The sequence below is a fragment of the Saimiri boliviensis genome, chromosome 13, assembly GCF_048565385.1.
Source record: "Saimiri boliviensis isolate mSaiBol1 chromosome 13, mSaiBol1.pri, whole genome shotgun sequence".
In the NCBI taxonomy this organism is placed as follows: Eukaryota; Metazoa; Chordata; class Mammalia; order Primates; family Cebidae; genus Saimiri; species Saimiri boliviensis.
Window position 1 is genome coordinate 48,428,265 of NC_133461.1, and position 23,162 is coordinate 48,451,426.

The 23,162-nt window shown below is 33.1% G+C and overlaps 1 long non-coding RNA gene across 1 annotated transcript in view; it reads left to right on the forward strand.

Annotated features, from left to right (window-relative positions):
- LOC120361634 (uncharacterized) overlaps positions 1-23,162 on the forward strand; it is a 93,578-nt gene that overhangs the window by 12,360 nt on the left and 58,056 nt on the right. The window lies entirely within an intron of this gene.

Below are 23,162 nucleotides of genomic sequence, written 5' to 3' on the forward strand. Positions count from 1 at the left end.
GTACCAATTAAAAAGTGTCTTTTTGCAGAATGTCCCATTTGAGGTGTCAAGTGATGAAAGATTGCCAACTGGCTTTGGAGAAAAACAATAAATCCTTAAGAGAAAAATATTGCTGCAATTTGTTTTATTGTATATTTAGTGAAATTCTTTCGATAGACCTCAATCTGAAGAAGTATTAGTACACAAATATCCAAGTAATTACTAGCTATTTAATCCCCCCACACAGACTTTTTCTTTTTCTTCCTTTCTTTTTTTTTTGTTTTGTTTTTTTTTTTGTTTGTTTGTTTGTTTTTCATTCTCTAGAGTAAAAACATCTAGGAAAGGAAAGAAAAAGTAATATATTTATTGTCCTTCTGATAGAAGATTTCAAATTTCTGAGTATCTTACAATAAGTGTCTGGTATTTTATTTACTATCATTGTATGTCAACTAAACATCACATAAAACCTGACATGCTGTAAATGGGAGCGAAAATAGTACCAGTTCCGAATGTTTGGGAAACATAAGTTTGACCTAGCTAGGCTGACCTTTCATCTTCTATCAGTACATACTCAGAAGACTGATAGATGTGCCTTGGACTCTTCAGTCCCATACATCATCAAAGTCCTCTCTTATGATGTTATTATTATAGTTAACATTTCAATTATCTCTCATTTCAAGGGCCCAGATGGCAATGTATCATGACAAGACCAAGGTTGGCTGTCTCTCCTTTGACCTATTACAATGACTTTTGGTCCCAATGATTGTCAAAATGTAAGCCTCTGTTACTACTAATGATATTTCAAGAATATGTGAAAAGGGCCGGCATAATCTATAGAAAATGGCCATGTATCTGGAATCCAGTGATGACTTTTCATAAGATCAATAATGAAGACTTTTCATAAGATCAGTTAAAGGCAAGACAGCAGTGGTTTTACCTCTGCTTCAGCAAAACATCAAATAGCAAAGCAGATCTACTGATTTTAAGCATTGGATAACTGGCCCATAATATTTTCAGATGTTGCATCATAATATTTTTCTAGCATTGGTTGGTCAGTATTTGATTGGCAATCTGCAACTTTAGAGAGTTCTATAAAATTAAAAAAGATCAGAAAAAAGAAATTGTAAATGTGAAATGCAATTTAAAATAATTCTAAGGAAAGGGACAGCTGTTAGAAAATATTCTTAAAAAATAAGTTTAAGAAATATTAGAGTGGGGGGACAATGAGCAGACTATAATCCAGGAAGAACTAGTACAGGAACACAGAAGCTCCATTCACCTTCCTGTGGAGGAGAAATCAGGTCTACACTGGCATAAGAGCGTTCATATTAACTTGGCCAAGATGAAGGTACTGAGATGCTGAATAATTCTGTAGAAACCTAGAATCATATAAGTGCTCATGTCTTTTATTTGAATGTTTCTCATCTGACCATTCCTCAGAAAAGCAAATAATTTTGATGATAAAGAGCTGCTACTGTAATTCAGTTATGTTTGCAAAAATGTCTCACTCCAGTTGATCAGATCATACTAGAAACTGCTGCCACAAACGTTTTTGTGACCAGATACATTTGAAATAACAGCTGAATCATTCAGTCATGCTTAATAGTCCAGAAAAAAAAGAAAAAAATACAAAAAAATATAAAAACATAGAAGACACACTCCATTCTGCTACTGAGGGATGGCAACATTGATTTTGCTTTACTATGAAACATAGCATCCAGAAGAAAAACAGAATTCAAGCATCTGGATATAAATGTCTTTTTCAATTTCACATATCACTAATAAGGCATTTAAGATTCAGACTACAGAGTCTACACTAATTTAAATAAAAATTGGTTTATTACAGGACATTCCAACTTATAAATTACATAACCTAAAACAAGGAAGCCAGAAAAATACCTAACTATATCGCAGGACTGACTCAGCAGAAATCCTACTGCTGCTGCTTGCTAGTCAAGAGTCCCAAAGCCAGGATCTATGCTACAGCTGTTTAGGAAAGAAAAATGAAATGCCTCTATGATCGTAAGACCCTTCCCTTTCCAGTTCCCACACTGGAGCATCTACTAGTAAATTTCTGGTCACATCCAGAGCACCAGCTGCAAAGGAATCTGTGGGATATGTAGTGTTAATATTCCATACTCTGAGCTCATCCAGTGTATTGGTCACTGGCACTCATAAAGAGAAGTCGAAAATGGAGACCATCAAAATGTTGGAGAAAGATTAGAGAATTGTTAGAAGGGATACTAGGTGAATTATAGTATTACAATTATTAAAATACACTTTTTATATTTTGAGAGTTTGAATTTATAAATATCTCATAGATTACATAGATTAACTAAATTACTACCAGTCCAAAAATTATCTGTTTTATTTATACTGCATTTTAATAGATGTCCTTTTACTTTCAAAAATTGTAGCATTTTTAAACAAATTTTCTTAAGAATGTGATACAGGAGAAAACTGAAAAACAACATATTTAGATTTTATCTGAGTTTTTTTTTTTTTTTTTCGGTCAGCTGGTGAAATTGGTAAATACTGCTAATAAGTCTTTATACCAAATTACATTTTTAAATTAGTTTCATAAAAGGAACAACAGCATGTCCATGCTAGATATTTATAGTCCATTTAGCTTGAGCCATCTGAAATAAAACAACTGCACTTTTACATTCAAAGTTATTTGTTACAGAAACTTAATAACATAATCCATAATGTGATGTGAGGTACTTGCCAAAAATTTTAAAGTTTTTATAACACATAAGTAAACATTTGAAAGCAAACCAATTTGATTTATAAATATTTAAAAACTAAAATTTAGCAAACTTTTTTTTAAAGAGATATGATCTTGCTTTGTTGCCTAGGCAGGAGTGCATTGGCCATTCACAGGCGCAATCATCACACACTACCGCCTCAAATTTCCGAGCTCAAGAGATCCTCCTGCCTCAACTTCCCAAGTTGCTGGGAATATAGGCATGCCCCTTTACATTTATATATGAAAAATCTCGTAGTATTGAGGGACTGTGTTAGAAGGACTTCCCGAGGTCGGCTAGGGGCATTGTTTCCAGTGCAGGAATTCTCTGGGTTTTCCTGCCTCTGGACAGGTAGGACCCTTTGTTTCTAATTTTTTCCCCTCTGGCTTTTGGAGGTAGGAGGCTTTGTGACTCAGGGTTATGAAACAAGTAGCCAATCCGGTAATGGAGTCAAAGATCAATCAATCCAGAGGCAGTTTGAAAGACCTTACTCATTGGATGAGAACATAAATGGGGCGGTAATAACTCAAAGGTAAAAGCTAGCCTCCAGCCAGGGCTGGATTCCTCTCCAGATCCCCTCCCACGCTGGGTGGGAGCTGTCATTTCACTCTGCCTAATAAACTGCACTTCTGCACACTCCTTGGGTCCACAAGTTCTATTTCAGCCGTAAAACTTACCGGGACTTTGGGGTCAAGTTCCCCATTCTTGCGGGTTAGGAAGGCCAAGAACCTAAGTTGCGACAATAGCTAGACCACTTCTGTAGTGGTCTACCGGTTACAACTCCTGGTTTTCACCCAGGCGGCCCGGGTATGATTGCTGTGTGTGGGAACCAGGGAATCCGGCTGTAGTTTTACTCTGGTTACAGTATCACAGTCACCTGAGTTATTCACATTTCCCTGTTGCTTATAACTACTTGCCATCCAAACACCTTGTTTCTTTTATGTGTCAATCATTCCCTGTGCCGTTTACCTAGCACTGAAACCACACTGTGCCTGAACTTTAACCTCGCTTTTCAACCTTGTCCGATTTTTAGCATTGACAGACGTTTTTGTTTATTCGGAAACGCTGCTTCTGGAACTGACGAAATGCACTGGTTTGCATTCTCTTGCACAGAAAGAAAAACTAAGCTTACAAAACGGAGAAGTGGAACAGCTATTCTCCGGAGAATAGCTTTTTCTTTTATGTCAGATTATAATGATCTTGAGGCCCTCACATGTTTTTCCATCTCATTTGTGTAAACGACTCTCTTCATGATTCAGTATTTGTGAAGAGAATCTGAAAATTATGGACTTAACCCTCCCTAAAATGACAATAAAGAAAGAAAAAAAAGAAAAGAAAAGAAAAGCATGTTTATGCTTCTTAACCTCATAGCTAAAAATTAAAAAGGTTTTTATTTACATAATTTATCTAGCACTGGGTTTAATGTAATAACCTAGCTTCTAAATAGAATATATTCCTGAATTGATTCCATAATCTATTTGGTTACCAGGGATTTCCTCCTGGTAGTTGTAGAAATAGAGAATGGACATATTTCTCTATTAACTATTTCTTCCTTATCTTTTGAGAAATCTCATAACATCACAGAATGTTATGTTTCACACTCTGTCAAAATGTAAAACGGCTTCCTCTTACCAAGTGTAGCTGTTGTTGGCTAGCAGCTCATCAGTGAATTTCACACGCAGATGTTCTGTTCCTATCTGCACACTAAAACCTAGTGCTTTCAGTACTAAAGATCTTCGTCCTGCCACATTAAACTATGACAGGCCCTGAGCTATCCAAGTGATAGGAAGACTCAAACAGCTTTATTTACTTCTGAATATACTGAAGGAGTTAGGGGTCGGGGAGGGCATGAAATCTTTAATTTGAGCCAGCTGTGAAACTTCCAGAGAATCCCTCTGTAGCCAGTGCTGGGCTAAGATTAAACCAGGCAAAATGCCTGAAGAGACACTGAGTAGGTTTGATACAAATTACATTGTCCTGCTGGTTTGAAAGTGCACATTACTGGAGTCATTAAGCATAATCATCCTCAATTACAAGCACTATAAGCCTGCATACAGCAGCCCAGTAAATGCAGCCATTGTCTGTCTGCAATGTCCATAATCTATGAAGACATTGCCTCCCCTCACTGGACAAGAAGCCACCTCCTTTCTGTCCTTTTCCTCTCTCTTGTCTACGTGGTCCCAGTGTTTCAAGTTTTATCTCCAAAATAGTGAAATCTGTTAAAGCATTTTTTTTTTCTTTCACAGTTCAATATTGTTAAAGATATTACTTTTCCTATTCCACACTAAGGAGTATACATTAGTTATGACAAATTTCAGATTCACTTTTGCTTGCCCTATTAGCTTGGCCAGTCTTTTTTTTAAAATTAATTTTCTAATTATTTTGCAATGGTATTATAAAACTTCATATCACAAAGTGGTAATAAAATAAGGAAACAAATAGGATATTCTTAATTACTCAGAATCTATATGCTTCCAGTCAAGGTTGAACTGAGCAAGAGTTTGGGAAGACATACCTAATATATATATATATATATATATATATATATATATATATACACACACACACACATACCCCACCCTAATACATATATATTATATTAGACATGCATATATATATACCCACACACATATATAAAGAAACAATTGTGTTTGGATATATACATTCATGTATATGTCTGTGTGTGTACATATATGTATGTGTGTCTTCCCAAACACTTGCTCAGTTCAGCTTTGACTGGAAGCATATACATTCTTATAATTAAATGTTATAATATGAGAGTTATAAACCATGTATGTCTCCTAAATGTTATGAGTTTTATATGTATATTTGAAATATTTCATATATATGAAATATTTTCAGACTAGCATAGTCTAAATACAAAATAGTACAAAAATAGTACAAAGTACTTTAGTATCTTTCCCCCTACATTTCCTGAATGTTAACATTTTTTCATACATGCTTTATCATGCTCTTCACTTTTTATCTCTCTATCCTTTATCTATATATCTATTGATCTTCTATCATCTATCATCTCTATCATCTATCTTGTCTATCATCTATTATATCTATCTTCTATCATATCTATCTACATCTATCTATTTTTGTCTGTGTGCTGTACTTTGCATATCTGTCCCTTTTAAAATTCCTGTTGAAATTGAATTGCCATTGTAACTGTATTTACAAGTGAGGCCTTTATGAGATGATTAGGTCCCGATGGTATCATCCTCATCTGTAGGTTTAAATCCTTAATAAAAGAACTTCTAGGAATGAGGTATCCCCCCAGGCTTCCACTCTTCTACCATGTGAGAACACAGGATTCCTCCTCTCTGGAGGGTGCATCATTCAGGGCACCATCTTGGAAGCACAGATACTTCCAAGATCTTACCTTACCAGGCAGCAAAACTGCCAGCACCTTGATCTTGAACTTCTGAGCCTCTAGAACTGTAAGAAATAGATTTTTATTGTTTATAAATTACCTATCTGCAGTATTCTGTTATAGCAGCACAAAACTGGCTAAGACACTTGTGTGTTTTGTTTTTTTTAAATACATATTTTGAAACTAAGTTGCAGATTTTACATTTAAATACCCCTTTACCTCTCAATACTTCAATATGTTTATAAATTCAGTATATTTCTAAAAATAGGATATTTCTTACACAACCAGAATCCAATTATTAAAAGGAAGAAAATAACTTTGATAAAGCAGCATTATCTGATCTAAATGTTTTAATCAGATTTGGCCACTGCTACCACTAATGTCCATTCCTGTTCCAGAATTCAATACAGAATGGCATGTTATCTTTAGTTTTCGTTTCTGTCTGATTTAACATTACCTTACATATTTAAAGAGGTCAGGCCAATTATCTTGTTGATTCTCCCTCATTTTGAGTTTGACTAATGGTATCTAACTATTAGATGCAAATTATAAAATTTTTGCAGGAATATAGCAGGTGTGATAATATGTGTTTCTCAGTATTTCTTATTAGGAGGCATCTGGTATTGATTTGTCCCATTGCTGATAACGTACATTTTAAATCTGCAGTTAAGGTTGTGTCTGTCAGGTTTCTTCACTACAAATATACTATTTTTCCCTTGTAATTAATAAGCATCTTATGAAGAGATGTTATCGAGTAAATATTTGGCTTGTTGTCATACTTTTGCCCATTATCCATTGATATTCTTGCCAGAAACTGTTATTACTATGATTGCAAACAAATGGCAATTTTTCTAATTCCATGATTGTTTTTACATGTGTTACTTGGAATTCTACAGTAAGAGCTCTTTGTTTTCCCCACTTATTCATGTATTGGTTCATCTCAACATTTAATCCTTGAATTTTATTATATTCTGTGTGTTATGTTACTATTAATGTGATTCATATTAGTCAAATGGTTCCAAATTTGGTCAATGGGAGAGACTTCAAGCTGGCCCTTGTGTTCTTTTTACATGTCCTCATCATTTTTTGAGCTTGTTTTTGTTGTTGTTTTTTACCTCCTAACATGACAAAATGTTCTAAGTACATCTTATCATTTCCATGTTTTAGTCCTAGAATCAGTCATATCTACAAGGATACCTGCATACCATTTAGAAGAATAATACTTAGAAACAAAAATCTGTGTGTAATGTTTGCTCAGTGATGGTGGGATGTTATTGCCCTTAAGAACTCTTTCTGGTTAGAAAATAGATTCATGTACGTATGGACATTGTGTGTTTATGTGTGTGTGTGTGCACACATCCAACATATCTATACCTATTTGTTGTAGATATAGTGTGGCTGTTACTTGCTGATACTTGGTGAGTAGTTTTTTCTTTTTAATTTATGGGTAATTCTTAATTTGGGGATTTTCTGTATTTGAGCATATTACTTTTGCTTTTTGTTGTTGTTGTTGTTTGTTTGTTTTCTTATTTTCATATTTTCTTTTCTGCATTGTTTTGAGAGGAACTGTGCGTTAACATGGATTTAGTTGGGTGCTGTTGTCTCTGGCTATGTGGAAATGTGAGCATAATTTTCCACTGTATTTCACTAGTTTTCACTTGGAATTTTTTTATTCAACAAATACTAGGAACTACGAGAAATACTTGAGATAATTCTTACATAAGGGAAATGGAAAAAAGATAGCATTCCTTATCTTTAAGAAATGATAATTATAGTATAGGGTAAACAAAACCTAATGTCAGAAATATCAGGTATCAATAATCAATAATAAAACCTTATTTATTGCTAGACTCTTTTTGTAGTTATTTCAGTGGCTTTTGTTTTGACTCTGACAGTAAGTTTCACTGAATTTCTTGCCTTATTTAAACCTTTTCAGCAGGCAGGATGGAGACTACATGGGGAGTTCATTCAAACCCAGGTGGATTTGGTTTTGTATGTACAGTTGTTGCTGATATTTCTTGCCAACTCTCTTCCAGTTGAAAAAAATCTAGCTTGGCATTAGATGAAATTATCTTTAACCCTTTTAATAACTCCTTTCAAGGAGTTAGATAAAAATTGATGGTTTTTTTTTTTGCCCAAAATATACCAGTCCTTGAGCATTAGTAAGTGATTATTTCAAATAAAGTTTTTAATATTCCTTTAAATATTATTATAAATTTATAATTTTAATTATTTTTACTCACAAAATATTATATTATTTAAGAATTAAGTTAATAAGTCAATTAATATAAATTTATGTAAAGTTTATTAAATTGTTTTTATGTTATTTAGTAATTTTCAATTGTCATATTTTTCATTTGAGTAAGGGCTATTGTATTTAAAACTTTTTCCCTAAGATATGAGGCATTGTTGAGATTGTTGAGATCTGAAATCTCAAGATTGTTGCGATTTCAAACTTTATGTATTTATCATTTAATGTGGCTATCGTAAATATGGATATCATTTAACAAGAGTGGAAATAAGTACCCATGAGGCATCCTATAATTTTTAAAAAATGGTCATATAGGAAAAAAAAAGAAAGACAAAGATGTAATTAATTAAATCTAGGTTAAATAATTTACCTATTTTTGAAATTTAGAATAATTTATCTAAACTACTAATGAGACAGGTAATTCCACATAACATAGAAGAAATTTCTATTAGGAAAATTAAACAAAAAATCAGAGCATATGTTATTTCTGAAATGTCAAGCAATAACCTTTAGCAATATTTGTTACTCCGAAGTAGACAGAATAACTTTTACTACCATCTCAACTACATACTACTATATATTGCTGCATTTTTGTAGTGTTTACCATGGACTGTGCTGTGTCCTAACAACTTTTAATAAACTAACTCATTATTGTTATAACACCCTATGGATGAGGTTCTAATATCTTTTAATTTGAGCAAACTGAAGTAGAGAGACTTTAAGTACCTTGTCTAACATTACTAAGCTAGGAAATTGAAGAACAAGTCACCAAATAGCAATCATGCTATTATAGCAGAGAACAACTTAGTTACTGAGAGACATTTAGGTTTTAGCTTCAGAGTTTAGGCCCTCTGATTAGCAGCATTTAAAACTATGATATATAATTAGAGAAATGTGTAACTTCACATTTTACATAGCAACAGAAAACTTAATGTTTTCCGTTGGCTATTAATAATCCATAACAAAAAAAATAGTGTAAAACAACAAACATAACTACTTTATTGTTGAACCTCTTTGGATTTTACCCTTTAGCTTTCAGTGTTTGATTTCTAAAACTTTATTATTTGGAAATTAAAATGCTACATATATAGTATGCATTAAACAAAACACTTCCTACTTGATCTTACACATTGTAAAACAATGACCTTTGCTTTCAATTTGTAAGTTCATTCAAAAATCACCCTTACTTTAATTTGCGAATGCTCTTAATCAGGTCATTCTCACTCCTAGATTGACCATCTCTGTGGGTACAGGCCACTTGCAGTTTATTGAACTATATACTGCTATCATTACAGAGAAACTCCTTTCCAGACATATGAGCTTCTCAATAGCACATGGAATATTCTCCAGATAGATTATATGTTAGACTACAATACATGTCTAAATAACTTTCAAAAAATTGAAATTACATCAAATATCTTTTCTGATCTCACTGTCATAAAACTAAAAATAAATAACAAGGAGAACTTTAAAATAATAGAAATACATGAAAATTAAACAGCATACTCCTGAACAACCAAAGTGTCAATGATAAATTTAGGAGAGAATTTTAAAGTGTTGTGAAATAAATGATAATGGAAACACAACATACCAAAACCTATGGGACACAGCAGAAGAAGTACTAAGAGAAAAGTTTATAGCAATATTCTAGATTCATAAATAGAAAACCCTCAAATAAAAAATTAAATTTTGTGACTCAGGGAACTGGAAAATAAAGAACAAGTGAAACCCCAAATCAGTAGAAGAAAATAAGTGATAAATATCTAAGAAAAAATAAATGCAATAGAAACTAAAAACATAACACCAAAAATCAATAGAATAAATAGTTTCTCAAAATGATAAACAAAATTGACAAAACTTTAGGTAGACTAAAAGAAAAAAGAGGATAGTTAAATAAATATAATTATAAATGAAAGAAAAAAGTCATTACAAGTAACACCACAGAAATATAAAGAATAATTAGAGACTATTATGGGAAAATTACATGCCAACAAATTACTACAATCTAGAAGAATGTATATATTATTAGACACATAAAATTTACCAATATTAAATCATGAATAATAGAAAAGCTGAACAGACAAATAACAACTAATAAAATGGAATCAGTAGTAAAAAGTCTTCCATCAAAGAAAACCTCAGGACCAGATGGCTTCATTGCTGAATTCTAACAAACATTTAAAGAAGAACTAATATCAATTCTTTTCAAGTGATTCCAAAAAATTAAAGAAGACCTTGTTTCAAATTCATTGTGCAAGGACAAAATTACCTTACTACCAAAACCAGACAAGAACAAAACAAAACAAAAATAAAGCAAAGTACAGGCCCATATTTCTGATAATCATAGATGCAGAAATTTTCAAAAAAATATTAGCAAACTGAATTTTAACAGCACATCAAAAATATTATTCACCATGAACAAGTGGGATTTATTCCAGCAATGCAAAAATGACACAAAACATGCAAATCAATAAATTTGATAAATCACACTAGAGGAATGAAAGACAAAACCATATGATCATTTCAATAGATGCAGAAAAAGCATTGATAAAAAATAACATCCTTTCATGATAAAAGCTCATAACAAATTAGGTATAGAAGGAATGTGCCTCAACATGATAAAGGCCACACATAAGAAACTCATAGCAAACATTGTACTGAATGGGGAAAAGCTGATAGCTTTCTCTCTGAGATTTAAAAGAAACAACAAAGCACAGTTTCACCACTTTTATTCAATACAGTACTATAAGTCCTAGCCATAGCAATCAGGCAAGAGAAATGAATAAAGGGCATCCAAATTGGAAAAGAAGACGTCAAGTTGTCCCTGATTGTATATATAGGTGACATAATCTAACATATAAAAAACTACAAAGACTCCACTGAAAAAGAATTAAAGCTAATAAACACATTTATTATACTTGCAGCATACAAAATCAACATACAAACACCGGTAGTGTTTCTATATGTCAATAACAAATTACCTGAAATTGAAATCAAGAAACAATCCCTTTCACTATAGCAAAAAAAAAAAAAAAAAAAAACAAAACAAACAAAAGCCTAGTATTACAATTTACTAAGGAGGTGAAAGATTTCTATAATAAAAACTATAAAAAATTGATAAAATAAATTGAAGAATACGTAACAAATGGAATGATAGCCCATGTTTGTGGATTGGAAGAATTAAGATTGTTAAAATATCCATACTGTAAACGTTATTGCCGAGTTTAGAATGAGGAAACTGAGACCAGTGTAAGAAAATTAAATGCCAATTTATTCAACTCCTGGGTGAGGTTCCATGGTCCCGGGGAAAGGGGCCAGGGAAGTCACGTCAACTTCCTGGGGTGTGGGGTTTTTATGGCTAGGAGGACCGAACAACAGCTGGGTGCTCTGATTGACTCCAGGGAAGCGGGATTGAGATGGGGTGGGCTGCTATTGGTTGGCAGGTTGTTGGGCAGGTTTTCCAGTCCGAGAGCCGGCCAGGAGTCTTCCATCAGCTGGAGCCTTCCAGGGGAGCCATGCAGCAGAGCTAGGTTCTGAGTGCAGAGCCTGGTGCCGGGTGCAGAGATGGGTGTGTCCAACCTCTCGACGAGGCAAACAGCCTTACACATACTACCCAAAGTAATGTATAAATTAAATGCAATTTCTGTCAAAATATGAATGACATTCTTCACAGAAATAGAAAAATATTCTAAAATTTGTATGGAACCACAAAAACATCCTGAATAGACGAAACAATCTTCAGCAAAACCAAACTGATGGCATCATGGTACTGAATTCAAAATGTACTACAAAGTATAGTAACTCAACACTATGGTACTGGTATAAAAACAGACACATAGACCAATGGAACACAAATAAAAGCCTGCTAGGGAAACTGTATATGCAGAAGAATGAAACTAGACCCTTATGTTTCATCATATGCAAAGATTAACTCAACATGAATTAAAGACTTAAATTTAAGTCCTGAAACTATGAAACTACTAGAAGAAAACTTTGCAGGGACTCTCCTTTGGTCAAGGCAAACATTTGTTGTCTATTTGTTTGTTTGTTTGTTTGTTTTGAGATAAGTTCTCACTCTGTCTCCTAGGCTGGAGGGCGGTAGCACAATCAGGACTCACTGCAGCCTTGAACTTCCTGGCTCAGATGATCCTCCCATCTCAGCCTCCCAAGTAGCTGGGACTACAGGTGCATAGCACCATGCCCAGATAAGTTTTGTATTTTTTGAAGATAAATGGTTTTGCCATGCTGTCCAGGCTGTTCTTGACCTCAAGGGCTCAAGGTATCTGCCTACCTCAGGGTCTCAAAGTACTGGGATTGGTCAAGGCAAAAAATTTTTTGTATAATACCTCAAAAACATAGACAACAAAAGCAAATCTGAGCAAATGAGATAGCATAAAATTAAAAAACTTCCACACAGCAAAGGAAACAATCAACAGAGCAAAGAGACAACCTACAAAATAGGGTAATATTTTTGCAAACTATACATCTGATAAGGAGTTAATATCCAAAATATATAAGGGGCTGGGCATGATGGCTCACGCCTATAATCCCAGCACTTTGGGAAGCCAAGGTGGACAGATCACTTGAGGCTAGGAGCCCAAGATCAGGTTGGCCAACATAGTGAAACCCCATCTCTAATAAAAATACAATAAAAATACAAAAATCAGCCAGGCGTGGCAGTGTGCACCTGTTACCCCAGCTACTCGGGAGGTTGAAGCACAGGAATTGCTTGAACCTGGGAGGTGGAGGCTGCAGTGAGCCAAGATCACACCACTGCACTCTAGCCTGGGTTACAAAACAAGACTGTCTCAAAAAAATTATACACACACACACACACACACACACACGCACACATATGTTTAAATATACATTTATATATGTTTATATACGTTTATATATATTTATATGCATTTATATATATGGAACTCAAAAAATCAATAACAGAATAACAAACTGCTGTATTTAAAAATGAACAAAAATCTGAATAGACATTTTTCAAAAAAAGAAAAAACACATAAAAATGACCAATAGATATGTGAAAAAATGCTCAACATCACTAATCATCATATAAATTTAAATCAAAACTACAATGATATATTATCCCATCCAAGTTATTTTTTTATGTGTACTATCAAAAAATAAAAGAAAATAACAATTGCTGGTGGGATGTGGAGAAAAGAGAACACTTAAGCATTGCATAAGAGGAGGCGGATTAGTATAATCACTATGGAAAACAACCGGGAATTTCCTCAACAAATTAAAAACAAAACTATCACATAATCACATAATATAATATAAAAATAAAACTAAGGTCATTACTGGGTAGATTTCCAAAACGAAATGAAATCAGTATTTTGAAGAGCAGCCTGCACTTACCTGTTTGTTGCAACACTATTCACAATAGCCAAGACAGGATCAATGTGAATGGCCATCACTCAATAAATAAATAAACAAAACGTGATGTTGGTAGGCTATGGAGTACTACTCAACCATTAAAAGTGAATGACTTTCTATCATTTGTGGCAACATGGATTAACCAGGAGTGCATTATGTTAAGAGAAATAAGCCAGGTACAGAAAGACAAATATTGCATGGTAACTCTCATACATAGAATCTACTCAGGGAAATAAAGAACAAAATAGTGATTACCAGAGGATAGAAGGGGTAGGGAAAAGGAGGAGATGGTGACAGATTGGTCAATGGGTAAAAAGCTACAATGAGGTAAGAGGAATACGTTCTGGTATTCTATTGCACAGTAGGAAGACTGTAATTAACAATGTATTGTATATTTCAAAATTGCTAGAAGAGAGGTTTTTGGATGTTCTCATCACAAAGAAATAATAAAGTGTTTGAGGTGATGGATATGCTAATTATCCTGATTTGATCATTATACGATGCATATATGTACTGAAACATTACACTATACCTCATAAATATGTCTAAGCATTACACGAATCATAATTTTCAAAAACATAGGCTGGGTGCTGTGGCTCACACCTGTAATCCCAGCACTTTGGGAGACTGAGCTAGGCAGATCACTCGCACCAGCCTGGACAAAAAGGCAAAATCCTGTCTTTACAAAAAATACAAAAATAAGCTGGACATGGTGCTACAGCTATAGTCCCAGCTGTTTGAGAGGCTGAGGTGAGAGGATCACCTGAGCCAGAAAGGTCAAGGCTGCAGTGATGAGCCCAGATTATGTGACTGCACTCTAGCCTAGGTGACACAGTGAGAACTTACACCAAAACAAACAAACAAACAACAACAGCAAAACACAAAACTGTGTGATACCCTACAGTCATACCAGAGTAACACAAATAAAGTTACAACAGCAATCAAACAAGTTCAATTGGATGTTAAAACATTACTCAAATGCCATGCAATGATTCTGTTTTGAGTTGGAGACCTAAGAGGTTAGGATTGGAACTTGGCATAAATCTCTCTCAGCACAGGTAATTGCATCAGGCTGCTGGAAAAGCAAAGGGACAATGTAAACAAATCTTCCTACCTCAGACCTTTGAGAAAAAGTTATTAATATCTTATAAGGAAAAGTTAAAAAGAATGTATGGGCAAATTAAAGCAAATATAAAATTCGGACAAATCGTAGGAGTTTTATGCACATGAGTATGTTGTTTATAGAGTTATTTTTCTTCTTTTCAACGCCGGTTTTTTACTGTGATGAGTAAAACTGGTAAAAGTGTTAGAAGTTTGCAGTCTTTACAAAAATATAGTTCATGGGTTTCTTGCATTAAATCATTTTGGGACACTTACTAGAAATGCAGTTTTTCAGGTCATAGCCACTAGGTTGGTATCCCAGGTGGTTGATTCTAGATAGGTGCTAATCTACATTACAGGTGAACTGTATGCATCTGAAATTTAGGAACGACTGGAGTAGACACTATGTATGGCCCAAAGAACATAACAATAGCATCATCCTCATTCTTGCTTTAGGCGCCATTGGAAGGTTGAGCAAAATTGTAATGGTTGAAGGAACATGCTAAAAGAAGTAGGTACTTTCCATCACAATCTCTAGCCTTATGTTTTAGAATGCAACACCTTCTCCACAGAGTGTCAGCATATTCAAACCATAAAAATAATATGAGGGAACAAAGAGGAAAAAGGAGAAAGAGGCATATTATAGAATTATTTATATAATTTAATCTACTGGAATTGCAAAAGTGAATTACTAAGTGACAAAAATGCTACAATAGTACAGAAAAATGCAATACATTTCTTCAAGCTATTAGTTGGTAAAAAGAGAAATGAGAGAATATACGAATTATATGACATATTCACAGATACTCCTCAATGTACATGATAACAAAACCAAATGTTTCTTTCTGAGTTCAGCTTCCCCATCGCCACTGACCCTGATGTTAACATCCAAATCCCAGTATCTACTCCCACACTCATTTTTCTCCTTGAAACTGAACTACAGAAATTACTTAGGGCTCACTACCTCTCTTTGCTGTAAGTAAGCACTGGCAGGAACCAAAATTTCAGATAGTATCAAATACCTTCAGAGTCTCAGGAGTTCATTTTATCTGGGTTCTATGAAGCCTTTCTTTCTTCTCTTTACAGTAGTCAGTGGCCATCCTCAAATCATCTTTGTTTATTCTATTGCAGTGTGTCTTGACTTCCTTGAGTCTTATTGCTTAGGTTCAACCATAAGTTATGTATCCTAATCCAAAGCCGTTGATGCATACATACAGAGAAATACTAAGACATCGATTGACTATCTGTTGAGGGAAGATGAGGAAGAGGCACACAATATTAACTCTAATCTAGATAAGTCCAGATTTTCTTGAGTCTCATTAATATTAGTACTCAGTAAAGGAAGCAAATACCAGTTTCTTTTCATGATTCATCCAGTATTTTGGAAAGTTTTTTTTATGTAATAATAACAACAGTTTGTATTTATATAGTGTTGGACAGTTTGAAAATTCTTTCACATAGATTTATTTATTGGATTCAAAATAGAACCACATGAGGCAAGCAAGGCATGCATTAATCAGAATTTCACAAATAAAGACCATGAATAGAATTTTTTCTTAACTCATGCAGCTAATAGAAATAACCTCCATTCAAAATAAGATTCCAAATCCAGAAACGTTTCTTGAAATTAATATGTTAAGTATTGGCTCTTAGGATGAAAATAGAGGTAGTCAAGATTATAACCATAGTTGAGAAAAAAATTAGATTTTGGCAAACATATTCTACTCACTTTGTCTGGTCTATATTGTATCAACTGGATTGATTGTTCACTGATCTTGGAAATTAGTTGTAACAACTTTTTTTTCAAGGTATGTCAGTCAGGATGTCCAAGATAAGCATCAGTGTATTAGATATCTTTACCTGTCATGTCTCTGAAACAGAAAATCCACCAAGTGAAATTTTTATCCCTACAAAATACATAGTACTTGATGTTTATTGGATATATAGCATGAAAACAATAATAGGTACTCTACTAAGAGGTCAATATTTTGACGATCAGAATATATGATGAAGAGTTTTCAGCTTCATGTACACTATCAACAAAACATTGTAGGACATTGCAGAGGTAAGAACTCTGCAATGTATATATATATATCAGTATATATACTTTAAAGAGTAATCAGGAAAAAACCAATGAGATTGTTCTAAATAAAATATATTTTTCTGTTACTAAATGGAGTTTAAGTAATGATACTTTTGAAAAGTAAGGACTTATAATTAGAGCGTAATTCAAGTGCAGCAGGCAGTTGAGATTCACAAAGCATTTCATACATACAAATCATTTCTTATACTGCTACCTCATCTTGAAAAGATAGAATCAAGCCATATGAAAACTGTAGAAAACTAGATCAAGAGATCTTTTTTCGGAATGGCATGTATTTAGCAATCTGACTGAAATTTATAAACTCAGCAAACTGTTAGCTTTTTACTTTTTTTGTTTTCGGTTTGTTTGATTTAGTAAGAGTGTATGACTTTATTGACAGAAAATTGCACCACTGAAATATTTTATACTACATTCTATTTCAAGATCCCTGGAAGTTTAAATAGCTTAAAGTCACTCTTTGGGGAATAGCAATTGACCCCTGAATAGGTCATATTTTACAGTGTTATTTACTTCCAAAAGAAATCAGAGCACTGGAAAGATTTCAAAAGTCAATCAGTATTTTAGAAAAATAAAGTGATAATTTGTTCAATAGTTTATACCAATAATCGCTGTCAAAAATAAGATATGATTCAGGTTAAATTTCAGCTGAAATGCAATTTAAATATAGGGTTCTCAGCTTACATGAAAGCTCACCTGAACCATACATAACAACAATGAAATAACAGAGATCAGTGAGTATAATGCACCTTATGGAAATAGAATTATTGTGCAAAACATATAAACAGTTTCATGGAGTGAATGTAATATTGTATCTCTGAGATTTTTCACCAGGCTCACTCGCAAAGCCAAGTAATCCATTTTTTTTTTTAGCATATGTGACATTTATGGCATGATTTTTGGATGTACAATAAGGGGAGCTGGATTGGTGTTTGGTAAGTGACATTTCAAAGTAGAAAATTAAATTACAAAAAGGCTAAATGTTGCACCACAGAACCAAAGGGTTTGGCAGGAGCAAAAGCTTCAAAGCCATTTTTCATATATTCTCTAAAGGATCATTTCACAGTTTATGCTGAAAAACCCACATTTCAATGTTTATTAACAGAAGTTAATCCAGATGACTGTCTGTGGAATAGACTTCATGAACTTACAGAATGTGAATTAACTGTCCATCATGAAAAAAATAAACTATTGCAGAGACAGATTCATCACAACTGTAAGAGAAATAGAATTGTCTGTTTTGGGCTGATCAGCTGCAAAGTAATTTCACTTCAGCAAATGTCAAATAAAATACGCTTATTATAAAAGCTAACATAGAATATTTGTAACCAACATTTTGTTTCACAATTTTAAAAATATTTTTTACCCAACTTACATGTTGTCTCTGTGCTATCCACCAGAAATTAAACAAAAGTTTCATTGTTTTCAAGTTATTTATAATTTAAGCCATGCATATGGTACTATGTTTTCTAAATTAATTAAAGAATAAAACAGGTTTTAGGCCTAGTTTTACCTGACCATACCAAACAAAAATATGAACAGATAGTAAAATTTCATTTAGATCTATGTGTGCAGTAAAAATATTTTGTCACATTCATTGAGTAAAAATGTATATGCTCCAAGGGAAACTTCTGGCCATCATTTCATGGAATCATAAACCCTCTATTTTCTTAAGTCCACATTAATGAAATATTTAGAAAGTTTGTTATGTTTACTTAGATTATTTCCTTAGGGTTTAAATTGCATGATTCTGCTACTAATTAGCTGCCCAATTTTGAGCAAGTCAAGTGAATTTCTGTGTCTTGGTTTTCTCAGCTATAAAACAAGTAGATAGGCTTAGATTATTTTCAAGGACACTTCTAGCTCTAGGTACTATAAGCTCTTGATTATCCTAACTATCATAAAAACTTCTTGAGAAGTAAGATTGTATGTAATTATATTTTTAAACTTATTTAATTTTCAAATTTGGAAAGTTATTGATTTAGTGATCTATATGATCATGATACAACAAAACTCAAATACTGTGATATTTCTAATATCACATATATACTGATATCATAAAAATTTTATAAAACCAAATTTAATATTTGAAGATCTAGGGAAAGATTTATGAATTCTGGAAGCAGGCAGAAGACAACAAGACTCACAATAATTCTTCCAAACACTTATCCTTCTCCCCTAGTTCTACAATTGTTGCTGTTACCACCACCATCCTATGCCACTAAATAAGAAAACCCACTTACTCTATATTTCTCTCTATTCATCCTGTCCTGCATACATCACTCAGCAAATTCTGTCTTTTTTACCTCAGTGGTGATGCAAAACATTCAATATTCTTTCTACCACATCTGTCAATTTGTCATCTTTTGCTGCACTATCGTAATACAGTAACCTAAATTGCCTACCAATCTATTACTAGCTACTATTTCTTCAAACTTTACATCAAAGTTGATGACACAAATTAGCAAATATAATAAATCTGACTATGCATTCAATCTGGTTGTTGCAAAGTGTGCATGTATACACACAGTGTGTGTGTATATATGGCATAATATATTTATACTTATTTAAGATCGTTTTAAACCTTCCAGTTCACTGTAGATCACGCCACTCCCTGCTGTATTTTTCCAAGCTTCTTTACACTTAATAGTTAAAAAAGCAAACTGCATGTTAGAATCCAGCTACTTAGAACTCTCCTGACTTGCAAATTAGTCTAATTGCATAGACAATTCCTATTACTTTAATGCACTCATCCAATTTGTCTGTCCCTAAAACTCCCATTTGCTTTTTGAAACTCAGTTCATGCATCATATCTGTATGAACTGTTCCATGAAATTTTCTCAGTTGGGACTTTGCCAATCAGTTAATACTTAAGAGTTGTCCTTATAACTTGTATGTACTTAATCTATTTTTCTTCAAACTCTATCATATATTGCACATTTCAAAAGTCCTGCCTACATGAATTTAAAAAGATAAGCAAATTGAACATAAGTATTGCCCTTTTCATCTTTTAATTCTATTCATAATCTTATACCTGTTAAATGGTAGATGTTCAATGAAAGAATAGAATCAACTCATTTCTCTAGTTCAGACTTTCACAAATAGATTTTTTTCATGAAACATCTTAAAATGTATTATATATTTATAAAATATAAGTACTATGTATTTACAAAATACATTTATAAATATATTTATAAAATACATTTTATAATACATACTATGTATTTATAAAATAGGAAGTATAATATGTATATAGAGTTTAATTAATAAGAAAAATATTCAAAATTTGATGGTTGTTTAATCTGTAATAAATATACAAAAGGTCTAATAATACATATGTTATATTATATACATTTTATTATGTATTTAATATAAAATTAACACTCTGAAATTACACTTAATAATGACTAGTGGTCACTGAATGACATTTTACTTATTTGTTCGCAATCCTCCATTGACAACCCTCCACTTTCAGAACAAATACCAAAGTCCTTGCCATGTCGGTAAGCCTCCCTCACTCCAAATATCTTCGGCTTCATCCTCTATCTTTCTCCTTTCCTCTCAAGCCACGCTGGAGTCTTAGACCTTCCTACAATTTACCAAGGACATCAACACCTCCTTGTCTCTGAGTTTGCTCTTCTTTCTCTTGCGTCTAATATATAGTTACTTGATAGCCCCATGACCCCTCACCTTGCGTTACGTCTCTGCTCAAATAACCACTTACGTGAGAGGCCATCTCAGAATATCCTGTATAAAATGGTATCCCTCAAACCACTGTGATCAAATCTCCTAGGCTAGTTCTTCCTAGTACTTGTCGTAATTTGACATATTGTGTATATATATGTATATGTGTGTGTGTGTGTGTGTGTGTGTGTGTGTGTGTGTGTGTTACTTTGCGATCTGAGTCCCTTAACAGAACATTAGCTTCACAAGGTGATCACTTTGTCTGTTTTATTCCTTGTCAGGCACACTGTAGGTGCTGAGAAGACGTTGATTCAATATATGAGGAAGTCACATAAACTAAACACTTCACAGAGCTCATTTTGGAAACTACAGCTATGACTATTTTCTTTTTTAAAATTTATAGATAATAATTGTACTATTCAGCCAATCTTGTCACTTGTGACAATATGAATGATCCTGGAGGACATTAAGTGAAATAAACCAGGAACAGAAAATCAAATATTGCATAATCTCACTCAGTGGATCTAAGCAGTTTTCTGAAACTAATAAAACAAATTTCAACCTTATCTTATTTAGTCATATTTCCACTAAACAAAACTGTCCATTCTGGCAAAATGGTTATACATAATCCATATGCAATAAGATTTGAATAAATAAATGAAAATGTGTATAAAAAATCTTATGTAAATTTTGAAAATGTTTGAAACTTTGCTAAATCTTTCAACCATACCCATATTTATTTGTATAAAAATATCATCTAACTATCCTACAAAAGCTAAAGAGCTTAGTTGTTTAGTATATAATTTAGTAATATTTTTTAAAGTATAAATATTCTTTTCAATCTTAGTGTTATTAATAAGCCCTACCATGGGCAGATTCACTTCAAGTAGTTATGTTCTGAAATCTTTGTAGACGTATAAGCTTTTATCATTAGAATAAAGCTTCTGAGCATTTAACTATTTTTGAATATTCACAGGCTTTTTACCATAAATTACTATCTCAAAAGAGTTTAATTGAAATAGATTTTAACTATCAAATGTCATAGAATGGAATAATTTAGGGGCTCATTTTTACCCTTAAATACATCTTCCCTCATTATGTCCTCTATTTGATGTTGCATTAAGCTAGAGAAAAGGTGAATCAGACATACCATTAAGATTGCTGAGGCTTAAAAATCAGTACTGTGGATAAAAATGGTATTACTCAAAGGTGTCAAAATGGAACCCAACCATACCTGATCTTAATAAGTCCATTATAATCGGTATTGACCAAGAATGCTTGTCAATCATTGAAAGACATTTTACAGCGATATTTAATACATTAGAATATTTTAGGATATGAACACTTGAAATAAGCTGTCAGTGTATGTTTAAATGACAATCAGTCAACTAGTGTATATTGAATAAAATCTCTGAATTAAAGACCCCTAGAAATATAAAGACAAATGAATATAATACTTGCTCTAAAGGGCTCTGAATTCCAGTTGGGATGAAGGATATGCACACTTCTGTAAGTTATCTATGTTGGTCCTCAATTTCATTTGCTGTAAATATGAAGCTAGTCTAGCTAATGCATCAATTCCCCCCTTTTTTTGTCTTTCCCTTCCTCTTTCTTTTAAATTCAGTTTTTAAATTTCTGTACTTGAACAATAACAATAAAGTTATAAACTACCGGGAATTTTCTTAAAAACCTGTCTGTATACATAACACCATGTATTAGTTTCCTATATAGGTTACCATGCAATTCCTATAGGTAAAGCAAGCAAATATGAATGTACACTCCTTTTTTGATACAAGAAGTCTCATACTATATCAACTGTATTTTACCTTGAAATTTTCAATTAGAAATATCCTAAAAATGTAATGGTTCACCATATTTTCTATAGCTGCATAGTATTTCAAAGTATTTATTTAACCAATCTCTGACAAGTGGATACTCAGGGTTTTTTTTTGTTTGTTTTGTTTGTTTTTTCCCCATAACAGTTTGCTGTAACAATGTTGCAGTGAATACTTCACTGTTTATAAATCACCTCCCATAGCCATGTATATGTACATGATGTGCTCCCAGAAGTAGAACCCCTAGGTCAAAGCCAAATACAAATGCAATGTTGCTGTAGAGTTGCTGTATTTTATTCCCACCAGCAATGCATGGGAGCTTAAGTCCTTCCTAACCTGAAATTCTATGTGTTTCTTGAAAAGCAATATGAAACTAGAGTTACCATAGTTCAAATAAAAATACACTTATAAGCCAAATGTATTGCTCCCTTTTTATAAAGACACAATGGCATAATAGGTACATTTTATCATAGAAACTACTTTTGGTGCTTGTCATCAAAGGTAGAAGGAACCTTACTTTCCAATGGAAGACAAAGGCTCATCATTTATCCTACAATGCTTTTCTCTGTGATTTTGTGTATGAAATTATTTCCTAGCACTTTTGCCATCCAGCTAATTATCCTTATGTCCCCTTAGTGATTTTTCATGGCCCAAAATAAACCTCTTTAGTTTGTAAAAATCTTTGTTCCTA